General features: G+C 45.6%; 1 pseudogene; it reads left to right on the plus strand.

Moving 5' to 3' along the window:
* Positions 1–241: 241 nt before the first annotated feature.
* Positions 242–3026, plus strand: LOC123427934 (annotated as a pseudogene).
* The last annotated feature ends 16176 nt before the right edge of the window (positions 3027–19202 follow it).

Here is a 19202-nt window from a genome sequence, read left to right on the forward strand (position 1 = left end):
TGAGTTAATCTTCATCTGCTTACTATGTACTATTTCCGCTGCACTGAGTTCATGACCGAGGACTTTCCTCACTAGGAATTTCCTCAGTGATGAAATTATAAAAATCTCCTATTCACCCACCAAACTCTATTCAATATAAGGCATTTTCACTTCGTCCTCGACGGGGTGCTAGTCTCCCCTGAATGGGAGTTGCGTTGCCCCCTTGCCTCGCTGAAGGCGATCACTAGGATTGGATCGGACCATGTCCCCCTCCTCCTTTCTTCCGAGGACGAGCGGCCGCCACAGCTCCTCCCCCCCGGTTCTGGTTCCGGTTCAAGGTATTCTGGCTCAACCAGAACGGGTTTGTTGAGACGGTAGGCGATAAATGGAGGGAGGCCCGTCTTACCCCCCCCCCCCCTTCACACGCCCTCCATTATAGATGCGTGGCAGATCTGCACCAAGCGCTCCCGCCAATTCATGAAGGGTTGGGGCGTGAACTTCGAGCGGGATCTACGAATGCGGAAGCAGACTCTCTTGTCATCCATCCAGCTTCTTGACCTTCGGGCTGATTGCTCGGGATTGTCTGCCGACGAATGGCTCTTGCGTTAAGATCTTGAGGACCAGCTGTCTGTTATATATGCTGACGAGGTTGCGTATAGGAGGATGCGAGGCACCCAAAAGTGGGTCCTAAAGGGAGACGCCAATACGGCTTACTTCCACGCCATAGCTAATGGTCGTCACCGCCAGAACTCCATTCCCTGGCTCTGGGACGTGGATTCTCTGCTCCTTCGGCCCGCGGATGTCTGCACTCACGTAGATGGATTTTATAAAGCCTTGTTTTCCCCTCCCCTCGAGGAGGGGTGTCCCTAGCCCCCGGCATCTGGCTGGCCAATCGGTGTGTTACTGCGACGAAGAACCTAGGCCTGACAGCTCTGTTCTCAGAGGAGGAGGTGTGGTTAGCCATTAAGGGCATGAACCCGACCTCTACTTTGGGTCTTGACGGCTCGCGGGTGAAGTTCTTCCAGTCCTTTTGGAACACCATTAAACCGGAGATCATGGCCATCTTTGACGAGTTCTTTGTGGGATCTATTGACCTCGCCCACCTAAACTTCGGGATTATCACTCTCATTTACAAAGTTCTAGGTGCTGCTGATATCAGTTAATTCCGGCCGATCACGGTGATCGATGTCATCTTATGCATCCTCGCAAAGGGGTATGCCAATAGTGTGACCATTCTCGCTGATAGGATCACCCATCCCGACCAATCGACCTTCATTCACGGCTGGTTCATCCTGGATGGGGTGCTCGTCCTCCATGAGACCATCCATGAGGTCCGCTCTAGGAACCTCAAGGCCGTCTTTCTGAAGCTAGACTTTCATAAGGCGTACGACACTGTTAGCTGGGATTTCCTTCGGGAAGTTGTCATGCGCAAGGGATTCGACGACACATGGGTGACACGGGTGATGCACATGGTATCCTTTGGTCGTACTGCTGTTAACATCAATGGAGAGATCGGTCCCTACTTCCCCTCCTTGTGTGGCGTTCGAAAGGGCGATCATTTCTCCCTATTCCTGTTCAACATGGTGGTCGATGCGCTCGCCTATATCCTGGACAAGGCCAAGGAGGCCTGGCACATACGCGGCATTGTCCCACACTTGGTGGGTGATCCTGGCGTATCTCTTCTGCATTATTCGGATGACACAATCATCATGGTTGAGGGCTCGGACGATGACATCTCAAACCTGAAATTCCTTCTTCTCTGCTTCCAGTAGATGTCCGGTCTCAAAATAAACTTCAATGAGAGTGCGGTCATGGTCCTGGGATACTCGTTTGCCGCGGCCCAGAGCATCCCCGACCGCCTTAACTACCAGCTGGGATCCTTCCCCAGGTCATACCTGGAAATCCCTATCAGTGACTCCCGCCTCTTGGTATGAGAGTTGCGACCTACGGTTGACAAATTGTAGCACCGTATTGAACCATGGCAAGGACGGTGGCTTTCGAAGGCTGCCAGGACGGTCTTCATCAACTCCTCCCTTTACAGCTTTCTGCTCTTCTTGATGAGCTTTTACAGCCTGCCTGAGACCCTTCACCACGAGATCGCCACTATACAGGCATGTTTCTTCTCAGCCGGCGACGGGGATAAGCAGAAGTACCACATGGTTCGATGGTTGGAGATATGCAAGCCGCACGACCAGGGTGGCTTGGGGATCATGTTCTCCAAGCGTACGAATATTTCCCTACTCACTCATTGGCTCTAGAGGATTTCACGGGGTGAGGGAGGCCTTTGGCTCCACATTATTCAAAATAAGTACCTACGTGGCCAACCTCTTGCCTTCTGCGAGCGGTTTGGAGGTTCTTAGTTGTGGCAATCCCTCATCCAGTTGCTCCCAGTTCTGCGCATTGGGACCTCTATCGAGGTTGGCTCTGGCGCATCTACCCTATTCTAGTTTGAATTCTAGGCCGGTGAGTCCCCTTTTGCTGCTCGATTCCCAATCCTATTCTATATTGCGGTCGTCCCACGAATCTTCATGGAGAAGGCCCTCATCAACATAGGGCGCCTCGCATTTAGACGCCCTTTCGGGCCGATGGAAATGCTAGCCTGGCAAGACCTCCTGTGGTACATCGTCCTTCATGCACCGGACCTGGATCGGCCCGACGATCGTATCTCCTGGCGATTAGAGCCATCAGGATGCTTCTCTACAAATTCCTTATACCAGGCAATAGCGGCATCCCCGAGCATCGAGCCTTTCGCGGCCCTCAGGGAAATTAGGCTCCCCTTGAAGATCAGGATATTCCTCTGGCAGTGGCTTCATGGACACCTCCCCTCTAGTACCAAGGTCCTTAAGCGGAACGGACAAGGGGATGGCATTTGTCCACTTTGTGCGACGGAAGAGGACTCAAACCATATCTTCTTTTATTGCGTGTGTGCGCAATTCCTCTGGAGTTGTTTCCGCGAAGTGGTCAGTGGCGCTTGGTGCCACACAAGCTTTCCTGACCTGCTCGCTGAACTTCAGGCTACGCCTCGATCTCTCCGCCACACCTGGTAGCTGGCGGTGGGGATTGTTGGGGTTCGTAGTAATAATTCAAAAAATATCCTACGTCACACCAAGATCTAACTAGGATAAACCAGCAAGGAGAGAGGTAGAGCATCTTCATACCTTTGAAGATTGCAAAGCAAAAGCGTTACTATGAACGCAGTTGATGGAGTCATACTCGCGGCGATCCGATCAAACACCGAACGTTCGGTGTCTCCGCGTTCAACACACCTACAACACGGGGACGCTCCTCCTTCTTGATCCAGCAAGGAGGGAGGAGAAGTTTAGGGAGAACTCCGGCAGGACGACGGTGTGGTGCCGATGGAGTTTGTGGCTCTCCGACAGGGCTTCGCCAAGCACCGCGGAGGAGGAAAGGTGGAGAGGTAGAGCTCTGCCGAGGGAGAGAGAGACGTGTGTGTGCAGCCCTCCCAATTCATCCACTATTTATAGGATGGAGGGAGAGCGGGTGCGGCCACCCCTAGGGAAACCCTAGGTGGTGCGGCAGCCCTAGGAGGAGGAGGGGCGGCACCCTAGGGGGTGGCTTGCCACCCAAGTCAGCCACCACACCCTAGGGTTTCGCCCCTTGCACCTTGGGCCTCCTCCCTTGGATCACACCAGCCCACCAGGGGCTGGTTCCCTTCCCCTTTCAGCCCATGTAGCCCTCCGGGACAGGTGGACCCTCCCGGTGGACCTGTGGTACCCTTTCGATGGTCCCGATACAATACCGATAAACCCCGAAACTTTTCCGACGATTGAAACTGGACTTCCCACATATAAATCTTTACCTCCGGACCATTCCGGAACTCCTCGTGACGTCCGCGATCTCATCCGGGACTCCAAACAACCTTCGGTAACCACATATACAATTCCCATAAAAACTCTAGCGTCCCAGAACCAGAAGTGTGTAGACCCTACGGGTTCGGGAGCCATGCAGACATGACCGAGACATCTCTTCCGCCAATGACCAATAGCGGGATCTGGATACCCATGTTGGCTCCCACATGTTCCACGATGATCTCATTAGATGAACCACGATGTCGAGGTTTCACTCAATCCCGTATGCAATTCCCTTTGTCTACCGGTGTGATACTTGCCCGAGATTCGATCATCGGTATCCCTATACCTTGTTCAATTTCGTTACCGGCAAGTCTCTTTACTCGTTCCATAAGACATCATCTCGTGGCTAACTCCTTAGTCACATTGAGCTCATTATGATGATATATTACCGAGTGGGCCTAGAGTTACCTCTCCGTCACACGGAGTGACAAATCCGAGTCTCTATTCGTACCAACCCAACAGACACTTACGGAGATACCTGTAGTGCACCATTATAATAACCCAGTTATGTTGTGACGTTTGATACACCCAAAGCACTCCTACGGTATCCGGGAGTTGCACAATCTCATGGTCTTAGGAAATGATACTTGACATTATAAAAGCTCTAGCAGACGAACTACACGATCTTGTGCTATGCTTAGGATTGGGTCTTGTCCATCACATCATTCTCCTAATGATGTGATCCCGTTATCAATGACATCCAATGTCCATATTCAGGAAACCATAACCATCTAGTGATCAACGAGCTAGCCAACTAGAGGCTCACTAGGGACACTTTGTGGTCTATGTATTCACACATGTATTACGGTTTCCGGTTAATACAATTATAGCATGAATAATAGACAATTATCATGAACAAGGAAATGTAATAATAACCACTTTATTATTGCCTCTAGGGCATATTTCCAACAGTCTCCCACTTTCACTAGAGTTAATAATCTAGTTACATTGTGATGAATCGAAAACCCATAGAGTTCTGGTGTTGATCATGTTTCGCTCGTGGAAGACGTTTAGTCAAGGGATCTGCGATATTCAGATTCGTATGTACTTTACAAATATCTATATCTCCATCCTGGATGTATCTACCAATGGAGTTGAAGCGGCGCTTGATGTGCTTGGTCTTCTTGTGAAACCTGGGCTCCTTGGCAATGGCAATAGCTTCAGTGTTGTCACAGAAGAGAGTCATCGGGCCCAATGCACTAGGAATCACTCCTATGTTGGTGATGAACTCCTTCATCCAGACTCCTTCATGTGTTGCTTGTGAAGCAGCTATGTAGCCCGCTTCATATGTAGATACCGCCAGGACGCTTTGCTTGCAACTGCACCAGCTAACTGCCCCACCATTCAAAATGTACACGTATCCGGTTTGTGACTTGGAGTCATGCGGATCTGTGTCGAAGCTAGCATCGTCGTAACCCTTTACGACGAGCTCTTCGGTACCTTCACAAACAAGAAACATATCTTTAGTCTTTGTCAGATACTTAACGGTATTTTTGACTGCTGTCTAGTGATCCACTCCTGGATCACTTTGGTACCTCCCTACCAAACTTATGGCAAGGTTCACATCAGGTCTGGTACACAACATGGCATACATAATAGAGCCTATGGCTGAAGCATAGGGGACGATACTCATCTTTTCTCTATATTCTGCCGTGGTCGGGCATTGAGTTGTGCTCAACCTCACACCTTGTAACATAGGCAAGAACCCCTTCTTTGCCTTATCCATATTGAACTTCTTCAATATCTTGTCAAGGTATGTGCTTTGTGAAAGACCAATGAGGCATCTTGATCTATCTCTATAGATGTTCATGCCTAATATGTAAGCAACTTCTCCAAGGTCCTTCATTGAAAATAACTTATTCAAATAGGCCTTTATGCTTTCCAAAAGTTCTATATCATTTCCCATCAACAATATGGCATCCACATATAATATGAGAAATGCTACAGGGTTCCCACTCACTTTCTTGTAAATACAACCTTCTCCATAAGTCTGTACAAACCCAAACGCTTTGATCACCTCATCAAAGCGAATGTTCCAACTCCGAGATGCTTGTACCAGCCCATAGATGGAGCGCTGGAGCTTGCATACCTTGTCAGCATTGTTAGGATCAACAAAACCTTCCGACTGTATCATATACAATTCTCAACCGTTAAGGAATGCCGTTTTGACGTCCATTTGCCAGATCTCGTAATCATAAAATGCGGCAACTACTAACATGATTCAGACGGACTTCAGCATTGTTGCGGGTGAGAAAGTCTCATCGTAGTCAATTCCTTGAACTTGTCGATAACCCTTAGCGACAAGTCGAGCCTTATAGATGGTCACATTACCATCCGCGTTAGTCTTCTTTTTAAAGATCCATTTATTTTCTATGGCTCGCCGATCATCGGGCAAGTCCACCAAAGTCCATACTTTGTTCTCATACATGGATCCTATCTCGGATTTCATGCCTTCAAGCCATTTTGTTGGAATCTAGGCCCGCCATCGCTTCTTCATAGTTTGAAGGTTCACTGTTGTCCAACAACATGATTTCCATGACAGGATTGGCATACCACTCTGGTGCGGAACGTGTCCTCGTGGACCTACAAAGTTCAGTAGCAACTTGATCCTAAGTTTCATGATCATCATCATTAACTTCCTCCCTAGCCGTTGCAGGCACCCCAGAAACATTTTCCTGTGGTGCGTTGATTTCTGGTTCGAGAGGGGGTACAATTACCTCATCAACCTCTACTTTCCTCTCACTCACTTCTTTCGAGAGAAACTCTCTCTCTAAAAAGGATCCATTCTTGGCAACAAAAATCTTGCTTTCAGATCTGAGATAGAAGGTATACCCAATAGTTTCCTTAGGCTATCCTATGAAGACTCACTTCTCTGATTTGGGTTCGAGTTTTTTAGGTTGAAGTTTCTTGACATAAGCATTGCATCCCCAAACTTTCAGAAACGATAGCTTAGGTTTCTTGCCAAACCATAATTCATAAGGTGTCGTCTCAACGGATTTTGACGGTGCCCTATTTAAAGCAAATGCGTCAGTTTCCAATGCATATCCCCAAAATGATAGCGGTAGATCAGTAAGAGACATCATAGATCGCACCATATCCAATAGAGTGTGATTATGATGTTCAGACACACCGTTACGCTGAGGTGTGATAGGTCGCATGAGTTGTGAAACAATTCCACATTTTCTTAAGTGTGTGCCAAACTCGTGACTCAAATATTCTCCTCCATGGTCAGATTGGAAGAACTTTATTTTCTTGTCACGTTGATTCTCTACCTCACTCTGAAATTCCTTGAACTTTTCAAAGGTTTCATACTTGTGTTTCATTAAGTAGACATGCCCATATCTGCTGAAGTCACGAGTGAGGGTGAGAACATAACGATAGCCACCGCGAGCCTCAACGCTCATTGGACCGCATACATCAGTATGTATTATTTCCAATAGGTTGGTTACTCGCTCCATTGTTCCGGAGAATGGAGTCTTGGTCATCTTGGCCATGAGGCACGGTTCGCATGTGTCAAATGACTCAAAATCAAGAGACTCTGAAAGTCCATTTATATGGAGTTTCTTCATGTGTTTGACACCGATATGACCAAGGCGACAGTACCACAAGTATGTGGGACTATCATTATCAACCATACATCTTTTGGTACTCACACTATGAATATGTGTAACATCACATTCGAGATTCATTAAAAATAAACCATTGACCAGCGGGGCATGACCATAAAACATATCTCTCATATAAATAGAAAAACATTATTCTCAGATTTAAATGAGTAGCCATCTCGCATCAAACGAGATCCCTATGCAATGTACATGCTCAAAGATGGTACTGAATAACAATTATTAAGGTTTAAAACTAATCCCGAAGGTAGATGTAGAGGCAGCATGCCGACGGCGATCACATCGACCTTGGAACCATTCCCGACGCGCATCATCACCTCGTCCTTTGCCAGCCTCCGCTTATTCCACAGCTCCTGTTTTGAGTTACAAATGTGAGCAACTACACTGGTATCAAATACCCATGAGCTACTACGAGCGCTGGTAAGGTACACATCAATAACATGTATATCATCTATACCTTTGACGTTGTCGGTCTTGTTATCCTCTAAGTACTTGGGAAAGTTCTGCTTCCAGCGGTCGTTTCCCTTGAAATAATAGCACCCAGTCGCAGCCTTGGGTTCACTCTTTGGCTTGTTCTCGGCAGCTGGTTTACCGGGCGCGGCAACTGCTTTGCCGTCCTTCCTGAAGTTCTTTTTACCCTTGCCTTTCTTGAAACTGGTGGTCTTATTCACCATCAACACTTGATGTTCTTTCTTGATTTCCACCTCCGCTGATTTCAGCATTGAACTTCTCCATCCCTTGCATGTGGTAGTTCATCACAAAGCTCTTATAGCTAGGTGGAAGAGACTAGAGGATTCTGTCGATAACCGAGTCATTTGGAAGGTTAACTCCCAGTTGAGACAAGTGGTTGTGCAACCCAGACATTCTGAGTATGTGCTCGTTGACACACCCATTCTCCTCCATCTTACAACAGAAGAACTTATCGGAGACTTCATATCTCTCGACCCGGACATTTTGAGTACGTGCCTTCATGAAGTCGGCTCGCCAACTATTACTTCTACTAGTATGGCTAACGGTTAGCAATAAAGTAAAGTAATTGATGACAAGTTGATGAATATACTTCTCGCCCCTTGTTGGTTACCCCAAGTGGAAGATGGAGATGTAGTCAGTAGCAAGCTTCCCTTACACGAAGACTGTAAGGTTTATCGAACTAGGAGGTCTCCGAGGATCAACATGAAGGTGTCCGCTGCTCTGGCGCTAGCAGAAGACGTGGACATGCACACACAACAAATAATTTTTCTCCCAACGAGTACAGAGAGGTTGTCAATCTCTCCAACCTTGTAGTTTGCGAAGGATCAAAACACATGCAATGAATAGTGATAGTGATTGCAAGGGAAAAGTAAATGAAAGAAGTAAATGGTGGAGGTGTAAGCAATGGTGGTGATATGGACCGGAGTCACATGATGTTCACTAGTGATGTCTCTCTCCCAAAAAACGATAAACAACTATGATGCGGTAAACAAATTACAGCTGGGCAATTGACAGAATTATAAACGCACCACAATGCTAATTATGCTACCTGAAAGTTAGAGGCTCGATAGTAATGGACAATATGCCAAGACAAGTAGACCGTTTATTCATCAGCATCTACTTACTAATCATCCACCTTGAGATATCTACCCAGAACATCTAGCTGGTATTAAGTTGCGAGCCCCACCCAAAGTGAAACTCAAAGCAACGGACAACTGCATTAACGAACTATGCGTAAGGTAAACAATCCTTGCAGCCGTGGTCACAAACACCGTGGTTTTCTCCTTGGTGGCAACAACACATCCCCTAGACTCATGTTTCTGTCACTCAAGCTATACATCAGGGGGCATGAACCCACAATCATGCATAACGCTCCCTCTTGGAGTTACAATCTACTACTCGGCCAAAGAAATAAAGAGCAATGGGGAACATGCAAGAATCACTAAAGAACATAATATAAAAGGACAATGAAATATATAACTCATAACAATCTGAACATAATCTCATAATCCATCGGATCCGAGCAAACCGAGCATAGAAATAGTAGGAAAATTACATAGATGCCTTGATCATGTAGGGCAGCTCACAAGGGCTAATCATGGAAGCACAAGATTGGAGAGAAGACATCACATAGCTATTGGTCATGGACTCATGGTCCAAGGAGGACTACTCACGACACGTCCGGGAAGCGTCCATGGCGGTGGAGAAGCTCCCGGAGGTCAATCCTTCCTCCGGCAGGGTGCCGGGAAGAGGTCTCCTGACGCTCCCGATCTCGGAAGCGTTGCGGCGGCGGAACGGTGGATAAATTCGCGATTCTAGATATCATGGAAGGGTTTCCGATCGGAGGTGTAAATATAGGCCAAAGGAGGGCTTCAGAAGAGGTGGGGTCCACCCAGGCAGCCTGTGGGCGCGGCCAGGGGCTAGGCCGAGCCAGGAGGTCGCTTGGGCAGCTCCTGGCTCCCCTCTGGCCCATCTTCGGTGATCTGGAAGCTTCCGTCACGCTGATTTTTATATCTTATTCTCGGGATTTTTGGGGCTCTGGAAATTTGGGTAAAAGCCCCTACAAAAAAGACATCAGCAGACAGAAACTGGCACTGGGTGCACTGACTTAGTAGGTTAGTCCAAATATGTGTAAAAATATATAAAAGTGTAGCAAAACATATAACAATGTCAACCAAAAGATCATGGAACAAGGAGAAATTATAGATACATTTGGGACGTATCAACATCCCCAAGCTTAATTCCTGCTCGTCCTCGAGTAGGTAAATGATAACACAAATAATTTCTGTGGTGACATGATAACACACATATAAGAACTTCAAAGTAAATCAAGTAAGATATGCAATTCGAGTCAAGACAATAACAAGCAAGAGTCTATATCTAGTATTGGAATTAGTAAAGTAAGAACATAAAGGTGCAAGAGTTCTCGCTGTCCGTGACTCGAATGTCTCCAAATGGTGTTTGCGTTCAATTAATGGGAGATGGGTTTATACAATAAAATATATTTTTAATTCAAAACTCAACATACTAAACTTTCACACTTGGTCTCCTTTGGAATCTTATTTTGACTCACCCCGAGACCACTAGTCAGGCACAAGTCAAAATGATCATCTCTCTTTCGACTTTGAGCACTCATGCAATGGATGAGCGCAAGAAAGATATGTTGTCACTTAGGATGGAAAAGAGAATAATGATGGGGAAGGAAAACAAAAAAGTGTGAAAGGCTCACATCAATGAGGACAACCATAGGCGAGAAAAAGCCAAATGATAGTTATGATGTGAGGAGTAGGGATTGCCATGCAACGGATGCACATATGAGCTAAGGTAAGCTCTCCAATGGAACTAGTGGGCGTGCATCCAACTTGCTTGCTCATGAAGACCTAGAGCTCATTTGAGGAGGCTCATCATTGGAATATGCAAGCCAAGTTCTATAGTGTAAGGGTTCCCACATAGTTATGCATGAATGATAACCTCTATGGAGTACAAATATAGCAATGGAGTACGAGTATGGATCTTTCAAAAGGAATAGTAGTGTTGCCCCCTTCTCTTTTTTCTTTTCTTTTTCTTTTATTTTTATTTTTTTGTGGCCTCTTTGGCTCTTTCTATTTATCTCTCATTTGTCCCCTTTGGGATCTTTTCATTTGTCCTCTTTGGGATCTTTTCATTTGTCCTCTTTGGGATCTTTTCCTCACTTAAGGGCAACACTCTATGTTTTACAAGAATAAAAAGAAGATCATCACACTTTATAAGAATTACTCACATAAAGACAAATGAAAACTATCATGATGTATGCAAATGTATGCCTCTGCAAGTGTAGCAGGATAATCAATGAAACTAGCGCTTCATGAAGCAATAATAAGGGCAAGGACCAACTATCATGAGTCTCCTCGATCAAGCAAAAACATGTATTACATGAAGATCAATTCATGAGATGGTTGATGTTTCATGGCAATGTATCTCGAAAAGGCTATGGAAATGCCTTAATAGGTAGGTATGGTGGCTATTTTGAGGAAAGATATAATGAGGCCTATGATGACGCAACATATAATGCCAGGGGTTTGGATGCACCAGCGAAGTTTGCACCAACTCTCGAGATGAGAAAGGGCAATGCACGGTACTGAAGAGGCTAGCAAAATATGGATGGTGGAAGTGCCAATAATCAAACACTCGCATTAGTCTGAAGAACTCATACACTTATTATCGGTAACTCTCTATCTAGTTACGAAATTCATAAAGAGACAAGTACCTCGAGGAGGAGTGTTTGGGAGTTTGGTTATCCTTGCACATCCTCGACCCATGGTAACGGAAGGGTAATCTATATATTCCAACCCCTCCAGAGGTTAGCGATCAATTTAGTAGCTAGCGTTCTCAACTATTTTTTCGTTTTTGAAAAACACACCGATTTCCCAAAATACGACACCTATCACTAATAGGCTCAAGCTCTTGTCACCAATAGTCCAAACATTACTCATATAAATACCTCAAAACTATTGCAAGTTACTACTATACTTAAGTAGCAACATCAATTACCTACTCATGCAAGACACACAACTCAGTGCAACAAGCCAACTCTCTAAACAAGATAAGCAAGGTAACTCAAGAGAGTTCTAGAAGCAACCTAAATAAAAGCTATTAAAAAGATATAGCATGAAAACTAAGAGCTAAGCATGACAATAGCTATGTAAACATAAAGAATACACAAAAAAGATAAGCCTGAAAACCTACGTTGTGTTCTAGGGTGGAGTGGAGCATGTTTCTATCCCAAACAAGGAAGGCTAGGTTTCGACTTGTTATGAACAGCAAGAAAAAATAAAACAAACTAAAAAGTAAAGAGCGGGACGCTCCAAGCATAGCACATAACATATGAAGTGATAAAAATACAGCATGGAGATGGACGAACTGATGATTGTTGATAGAGAAGGTGAGACACGGGGGCATCCCCAAGCTTAGAAGAATGAGTCTCCTTGAATATTTCTTGGGGGTGCATGGGTCCATCCCCAAGCTTGAGCGTTTGACGCTCCTGGATCTTCTTTCATCATCTTCCGTCGTATACTTGAAAACTCCCTTCATACGAAACTCATCATAAGCAGATTAGAGTAGTTAGTACCCATGATAAAATAATTCATTATCTACTCGAAATAAAGATTTTCATGAAAAGCTACTGTTTCTCATGATTGCCAAAAGGTTTTTGCAAAGGAAAAGCAAGCTTAAGATTTGCAAAATAATGAAAACGCAAAATGTGGCAGAATGTGTGAAAAACAGAACAACATGTAGTAAATAATTTTTTTGGGGCACTTCCACAACTCAAATCGAAAAACTCAGAACAGATGCCAGAAAGACAATTATATAGAGCATGATGTCAGAACAATTCAGATCAAAAAGATGATTTGGTGAATTTTGGCGAATGTTTCCGTCAAGCAGACAGAATGTGTTTCTAGACAGCATGTCACAACTTTTGAACTTTCTTGCAATCGGAGGCTAAAACATGGCACAACCCTTGAACATAAAGATACAATGATGTTGCTACAATAGTAACAAGCATCAAGACCACTGAAACTAAAAGTAAAAAAAATTGGGTTGCCTCCCAACAAGCGCTTTCTTTTATGCCTTTGAGCTAGGCATGATGCAAAAAGATCAAGTTGTATCAATTGAACCATCACAAAGATCATCAAAAAGCTCTTCAATAGTAGAACTAATCTTAAGAGGACTCTCAAAGAGAGGCTTAGTGGCAACACTTCTAGGAACAAAAGCAAATGTAGTAAGACCAATTGGAATTTCATTTCTAATTCTATTTAAAAGAGTATCTCTTACAAGGTCTTCACAGTTTTAACACCCCTAGCAATAGGTATATTCGTTTTGGGTTGAGGAACCTTGGGTACATGAACGAACTTATGTTCCTTATATGCGGGGGTTTCTACCTTTTTAGTCTTGACGGAGGATAGAGTAGTTCCTAAAGTTTCAGTTATATCCTCGATCTTATCAATCCTAGAAGGATCCATATCATGGGATTTAAGGGTCGCCAAAATTTTGTAAATTTTGTGCATGGAGCTATCAAGTCTATTTAAGTTCCCTTGAATCCTACGATCTACTTCATTTATTTTACTCATGCTTGGCATCTCTAGATCTATCTTCTCAAGTTTACTCATAATGTGAGCTAAAGTGATATCATCCTTTATGTCAACAATAGGTGGGATTCCGATAAGATTTACCATAACACTAAGAGCTTCCCCAACGTAAGCTTCCAAGAAACTCCCTCCTATTGTTGTGTCTAGAATAAACCTATGCCAAGAAGTAATACCAACATAAAAATTTCTAAGAAAAATAGTGGTGGATTGCTTCTTGGTGGCTCTATCTTGAGAATTTTCAATTCTATACCAAGCATGTTTCAAACTTTCTCCAACCCTTTGTTTGAAGGTGAGAATCTCTCCTTTGGGTGCAACACCAAAGGAAAAGGTCTTAGGCATACTGACCAAACAAAGCAAAGTAACTAAGTTTTTTGTGGTTTTTGGTATAAGAATCTAAAGCAAAAACTAGAAAGCAAACTAACAAGACTAAAAAGCGAAGGTAAAAGATAGCGTGAAACTCCCCTATCTTGAAGACTGGAGTCCCTGGCAACAGCACCAGAAACTTGCTTGATGACGAGTTGATGAATATACTTCTCGCCCCTCGTTGGTTACCCAAGTGGAAGGTGGAGATGTAGTCAGCAGCAAGTTTCCCTTACACGGAGACTGTAAGGTTTATCGAACCAGGAGGACTCCGAGGATCAACAAGAAGGTGACCGCTGCTCTGGCGCTAGCAGAAGACGTGGACATGCACACGCAACGTATAACTTTGCTCCCAATGAGTACAGAGAGGTTGTCAATCTCTCCGGCCTTGTAGTTTGCAAAGGATCAAAACACAATCGGGAATAGTGAAAGTGATTGCAACGGAAAAGTAAATGAAAGCAGTAAATGGTGGAGGTGTAAGCAGTCGTGGTGACATGGACCGGAGTCACATGATGTTCACTAGTGATGTCTCTCTCCCAAAAGACGATAAACAACTATGCTGGGGTAAACAAATTACAGCTGGGCAATTGACAGAATTATAAACGCACTGCAATGCTAATTATGCTACATGAAAGTTAGAGGCTCGATAGTAATGGGAAGTACGCCAAGACAAGTTGACCGTTTATTCATCAGCATCTACTTACTAATCATCCACCTTGAGATATCTATCCAGAACATCTCGCTGGTATTAAGTTGCGAGATCCACCCAAAGTGTAAACTCAAAGCAACGGACAACTGCATTAACAAACTGTGTGTAAGGTAAACAATCCTTGCAACCATGGTCACAAAAACCGTTGTTTTCTCCTTGGTGGCAACAGCACATCCCCTAGTCTCATGTTTCTGTCACTCAAGCTAGACATCTGGGGACATGAACCCACAATCATGCATAACGCTCCCTCTTGGAGTTACAATCTACTACTCGGCCAAAGCAATAAAGAGCAAGAGAGAACATGCATGAATCACTCAATAACAAAATATAAAAGGATAACCGAATATATAACTCATAACAATCTGAACATAATCTCATAATCCATCGGATCCCAGAAAACTGAGCATAGAAATAAAAGGAAAATTACATAGATGCCTTGATCATGTAGGGCAGCTCACAAGGGCTAATCATGGAAGCACAAGATTGGAGAGAAGACATCACATAGCTACTGGTCATGGAGTCATGGTCTAAGGAGGACTACTCACGACACGTCCGGGAAGCGTCCATGGTGGGGGAGAAGCTCCCGGAGGTCAATCCTCCCTCCGGCACGGTGCCGGGAAGAGGTCTCCTGACGCCCCCGATCTCGGAAGCGTTGCGGTGGCGGAACGATGGAGAAATTCACGATTCTGGATTTCATGGAAGGGTTTCCGATCAGAGGGGTAAATATAGGCCAAAGGAGGGCATCAGAGGAGGTGGCGCCCACCCAGGCTGCCTGTGGGCACGGCCAGGGGCCAGGCCGCGCTGGGAGGTCACCTGGGCAGCCCCTGGCTCCCTCTGGCCCATCTTCGGTGATCTCGAAGCTTCCGTCAAGCTAACTTATATATATATTTCTCAGGATTTTTGGGGCTCTGGAAATTTGGGTAAAAGCCCCTGCAAAAAAGACATCAGCAGACAGAAACTGGCACTGGGCGCACCAAGTTAGCAGGTTAGTCCAAATATGTGTAAAAAGTTATAAAAGTGTAGCAAAACATATAACAATGTCACCCAAAAGATCTTGGAGCAAGCCGAAACTATAGATACGTTTGGGACGTATCAGTGATCACATGGTGTTGCATCTCATACAATAAATTAAGACAACTCCTATGGTTCATGTCGGTTGTCATACTCATCGACATGCAAGTCGTCAATCCTATTACAAGAACATGATCAGTCTCATACATCACATATATATCATGACATCCTTTTGGCCATATCACATCACGTAGCATACCCTGCAACAACAAGTTAGACGTCCTCTAATTGTTGTTGCAAGTTTTACGTGGTTGCTACGGGTTTCTCGCAAGAACGTTTCTTACCTACGTCACAGCCACAACATTGATATGCCAATCGCTATTTACCCTTCATAAGGACCCTCTTCATCGAATCTGATCCGACTAAAGTGGGAGAGACAGACACCCGATAGCCACCTTATGCAACATGTGCATGTCGGGCGGTGGAACCAGTCTCACATAAGAGTACGTGTAAAATCGGTCTCGGCCACTTCATCCCACGATGCCACCAAATCAAGATAAGACTAGTAACGATAAGGAAATTGACCAAATCACCGCCCACAACTACTTGTGTTCTACTCGTGAATAGAATCTACGCATAGACCTAGCTCAATGCCACTGTTGGGGTTCGTAGTAATAATTCCAAAAAATTCCTACGTCACACCAAGATCTAACTAGGACAATCCAGCAACGAGAGAGGTAGCGCATCTTCATACCGTTGAAGATCGCAAAGCGGAAGCGTTACTATGAACGCGGTTGATGGAGTCGTACTCGCGACGATCCAATCAAACACCAAACCTTCAACACACCTACATCCCGGGGACGTCTCCTCCTTCTAGATCCAGCAAGGAGGGAGGAGAAGTTGAGGGAGAACTCTGGCAGCACGACGACATGGTGGCGATGGAGTTTGTGGCTCTACGACAGGGCTTCGCCAAGCACCGCAGAGGAGGAGAGGTGGAGAGGTAGGGCTGCGCCGAGGGACAGAGAGACATGTGTGTGCAGCCCTCCCAGTTCCTCCACTATTTATAGGAGGGAGGGAGAGGGGGTGCGTCCACCCCTAGGGAAACCCTAGGTGGTGCAGCAGCCCTAGGAGGAGGAGAGGCGGCGCCCTAGGGGCTGGCTTGCCACCCAAGGTAGCCACCACGCCCTAGGGTTTGGCCCCTTGTGCCTTGGGCCTCCTCCCTTGGCTCGCACCAGCCCACCAGGGGCTGGTTCCCTTCACCTTTCAGCCAATGTAGCCCTCCGGGACAGGTGGACCCTCCCGGTGGACCTCCGGTACCCTTTCGGTGGTCCAGGTACACTATCGATAAACCCGAAAACTTTTCGGCGACCGAAACTGGACATCCCATATATAAATCTTTACCTCTGTACCATTCCAGAACTACTCGTCACGTCCGGGATCTCATCCGGGACTCCAAACAACCATCAGTAACCATATATACAATTCCCCTAACAAATCTAGCGTCACCGAACCTTAAGTGTGTCGACCCTACGGGTCCGGGAGCCATGATGACATGACCGAGACATCTCTCCGGCCAATAACCAATCTGGATACCCATGTTGGCTCCCACATGTTTCATGATTATCTCATCGGATAAACCACGATGTCGAGGATTCACTCAATCCCGTATGCAATTCCCTTTGTCTATCGGTATGATACTTGCCCGATATTCGATCGTCGGTATCCCTATACCTTGTTCAATCTCGTTACCGGCTAGTCTCTTTACTCATTCCGTAACACATCATCCCGTGGCTAACTCCTTAGTCACATTGAGCTCATTATGATGATGTAGTACCGAGTGGGCCCAGACATACCTCTCTGTCACACCAGCGACCAATCCCAGTCTCGATTCGTACCAACCCAACAAACACTTTCGGAGATACCTGTAGTGCACCTTTATAATCACCCAGTTATGTTCTGACGTTTGATACACCCAAAGCACTCCTACGGTATCCGGGAGTTTCACAATCTCATGGTCTAAGGAAATGATACTTAACATTATAAAAGTTCTAGCAGACAAACTACACGATCTTGTGATATGCTTAGGATTGGGTCTTCTCCATCACATCATTCTCCTAATGATGTGATCCCCTTATCAATGGAATCCCATGTCCATGGTCAGGAAACCATAACCATCTATTGATTAACGAGCTTGCCAACTAGAGGCTCACTAGGGACATGTTGTGGTCTATGTATTCACACATGTATTACTGTTTCCGGTTAATACAATTATAGCATGAATAATAGGCAATTATAATGAACAAGGAAATATAATAATAACCACTTTATTATTTCCTCTAGGGCATATTTCCAACAGGGGTCCTGGCCTAGACGATGTGGACTGTCCTCAATAAGCTTGTTATTCAACGCGTTCCTCTTTGTCGTGCTTCTGACGTGGTATTCAAACTTTGTGGACACCTGTAGCTCTGGCGGCCGCTCGCAAGACCGAGACGCCATCAAATCGATCATCTCTAGTCTTCGTGTGATGGCTATTCGCTTGGCGCCGCCGCTCCCTCCTCCACCTCCGGAGCCAGATTAGAGGATCATTTCTGTCTTGCAGCGCCGCCATGTTGTTTTCCTTTATTTGGGCTTGTTGTGCTGTGCGCACAGCGCTACGTTGGTATCTTGTTTTGTAGTGCTACCTCTAGTGCGGGGTGTGTGTGTGTTGTTATCACTATTGTTGGATGTTGGGGCTCGGTGGTTTGCTTTATCTATAAATCAGGGTGAAAGCCTTCTTCGGTACCTCTCGCATCTCTATGTCGCACGTCCCTGCCACTACCTCTTCACCGGCAACCGCCCGCAGGCCCAGTAGCTACCGCTTGTCTCCCTTGGCCCTTACCGCCTTTCTGCCCGACCCCAATCCATTCGTCCATCATAGTTGTCATCGGAATTGAGGTGAAGCGCCACCGTTGTCACCTTAACCGATTCGTCGGATTGATTCGTTTTTTTTCTTCCTCTTTGGTGGCTGATACGTCTCCAACGTATCTATGATTTTTGATGGTTCCATGCTATTATCTTCTCTATTTTGGATGTTTTGTATGCATTTTATATCTTTTTTGGGACTAAACTATTAACTCAGTGCCAAGTGCCAGTTCCTGTTTTTTCCGTGTTTTTGACCCTTTTCAGAGAAGAATATTAAACGGAGTCCAAACGGAATAAAATCTTCGGAATGATTTTTTCCGTCACAGAAGATACGCAGGGAACTTGAGAAGCAAGGAAAAGGACCCCGAGGGAGGCCACAAGCCAGCTAGTCGCGGCCTGGGGGGGCGCCTACCAGGCTTGTGGGCCCCTCGTGGTTCCTTTGCCCTACTTTTTCCGCCTATAAATTCCCTAAAAAACCAAAACTGCAAGAGAGAGCCCCGAAAATACTTTTCCTCCGCCGCAAGCTTCTGTCTCCGCAAGATCCCATCTAGGGACGGTTCTGGTGCCGTGCCGGGAGGGTTCGGACACGGAGGGCTTCTTCATCAACACCATTGCCTCTCCGATGATGCCTGAGTAGTTCACCACAGACCTT

The sequence above is a fragment of the Hordeum vulgare genome, chromosome 2H (genome assembly GCF_904849725.1).
Source record: "Hordeum vulgare subsp. vulgare chromosome 2H, MorexV3_pseudomolecules_assembly, whole genome shotgun sequence".
Lineage (NCBI taxonomy): Eukaryota > Viridiplantae > Streptophyta > Magnoliopsida > Poales > Poaceae > Hordeum > Hordeum vulgare.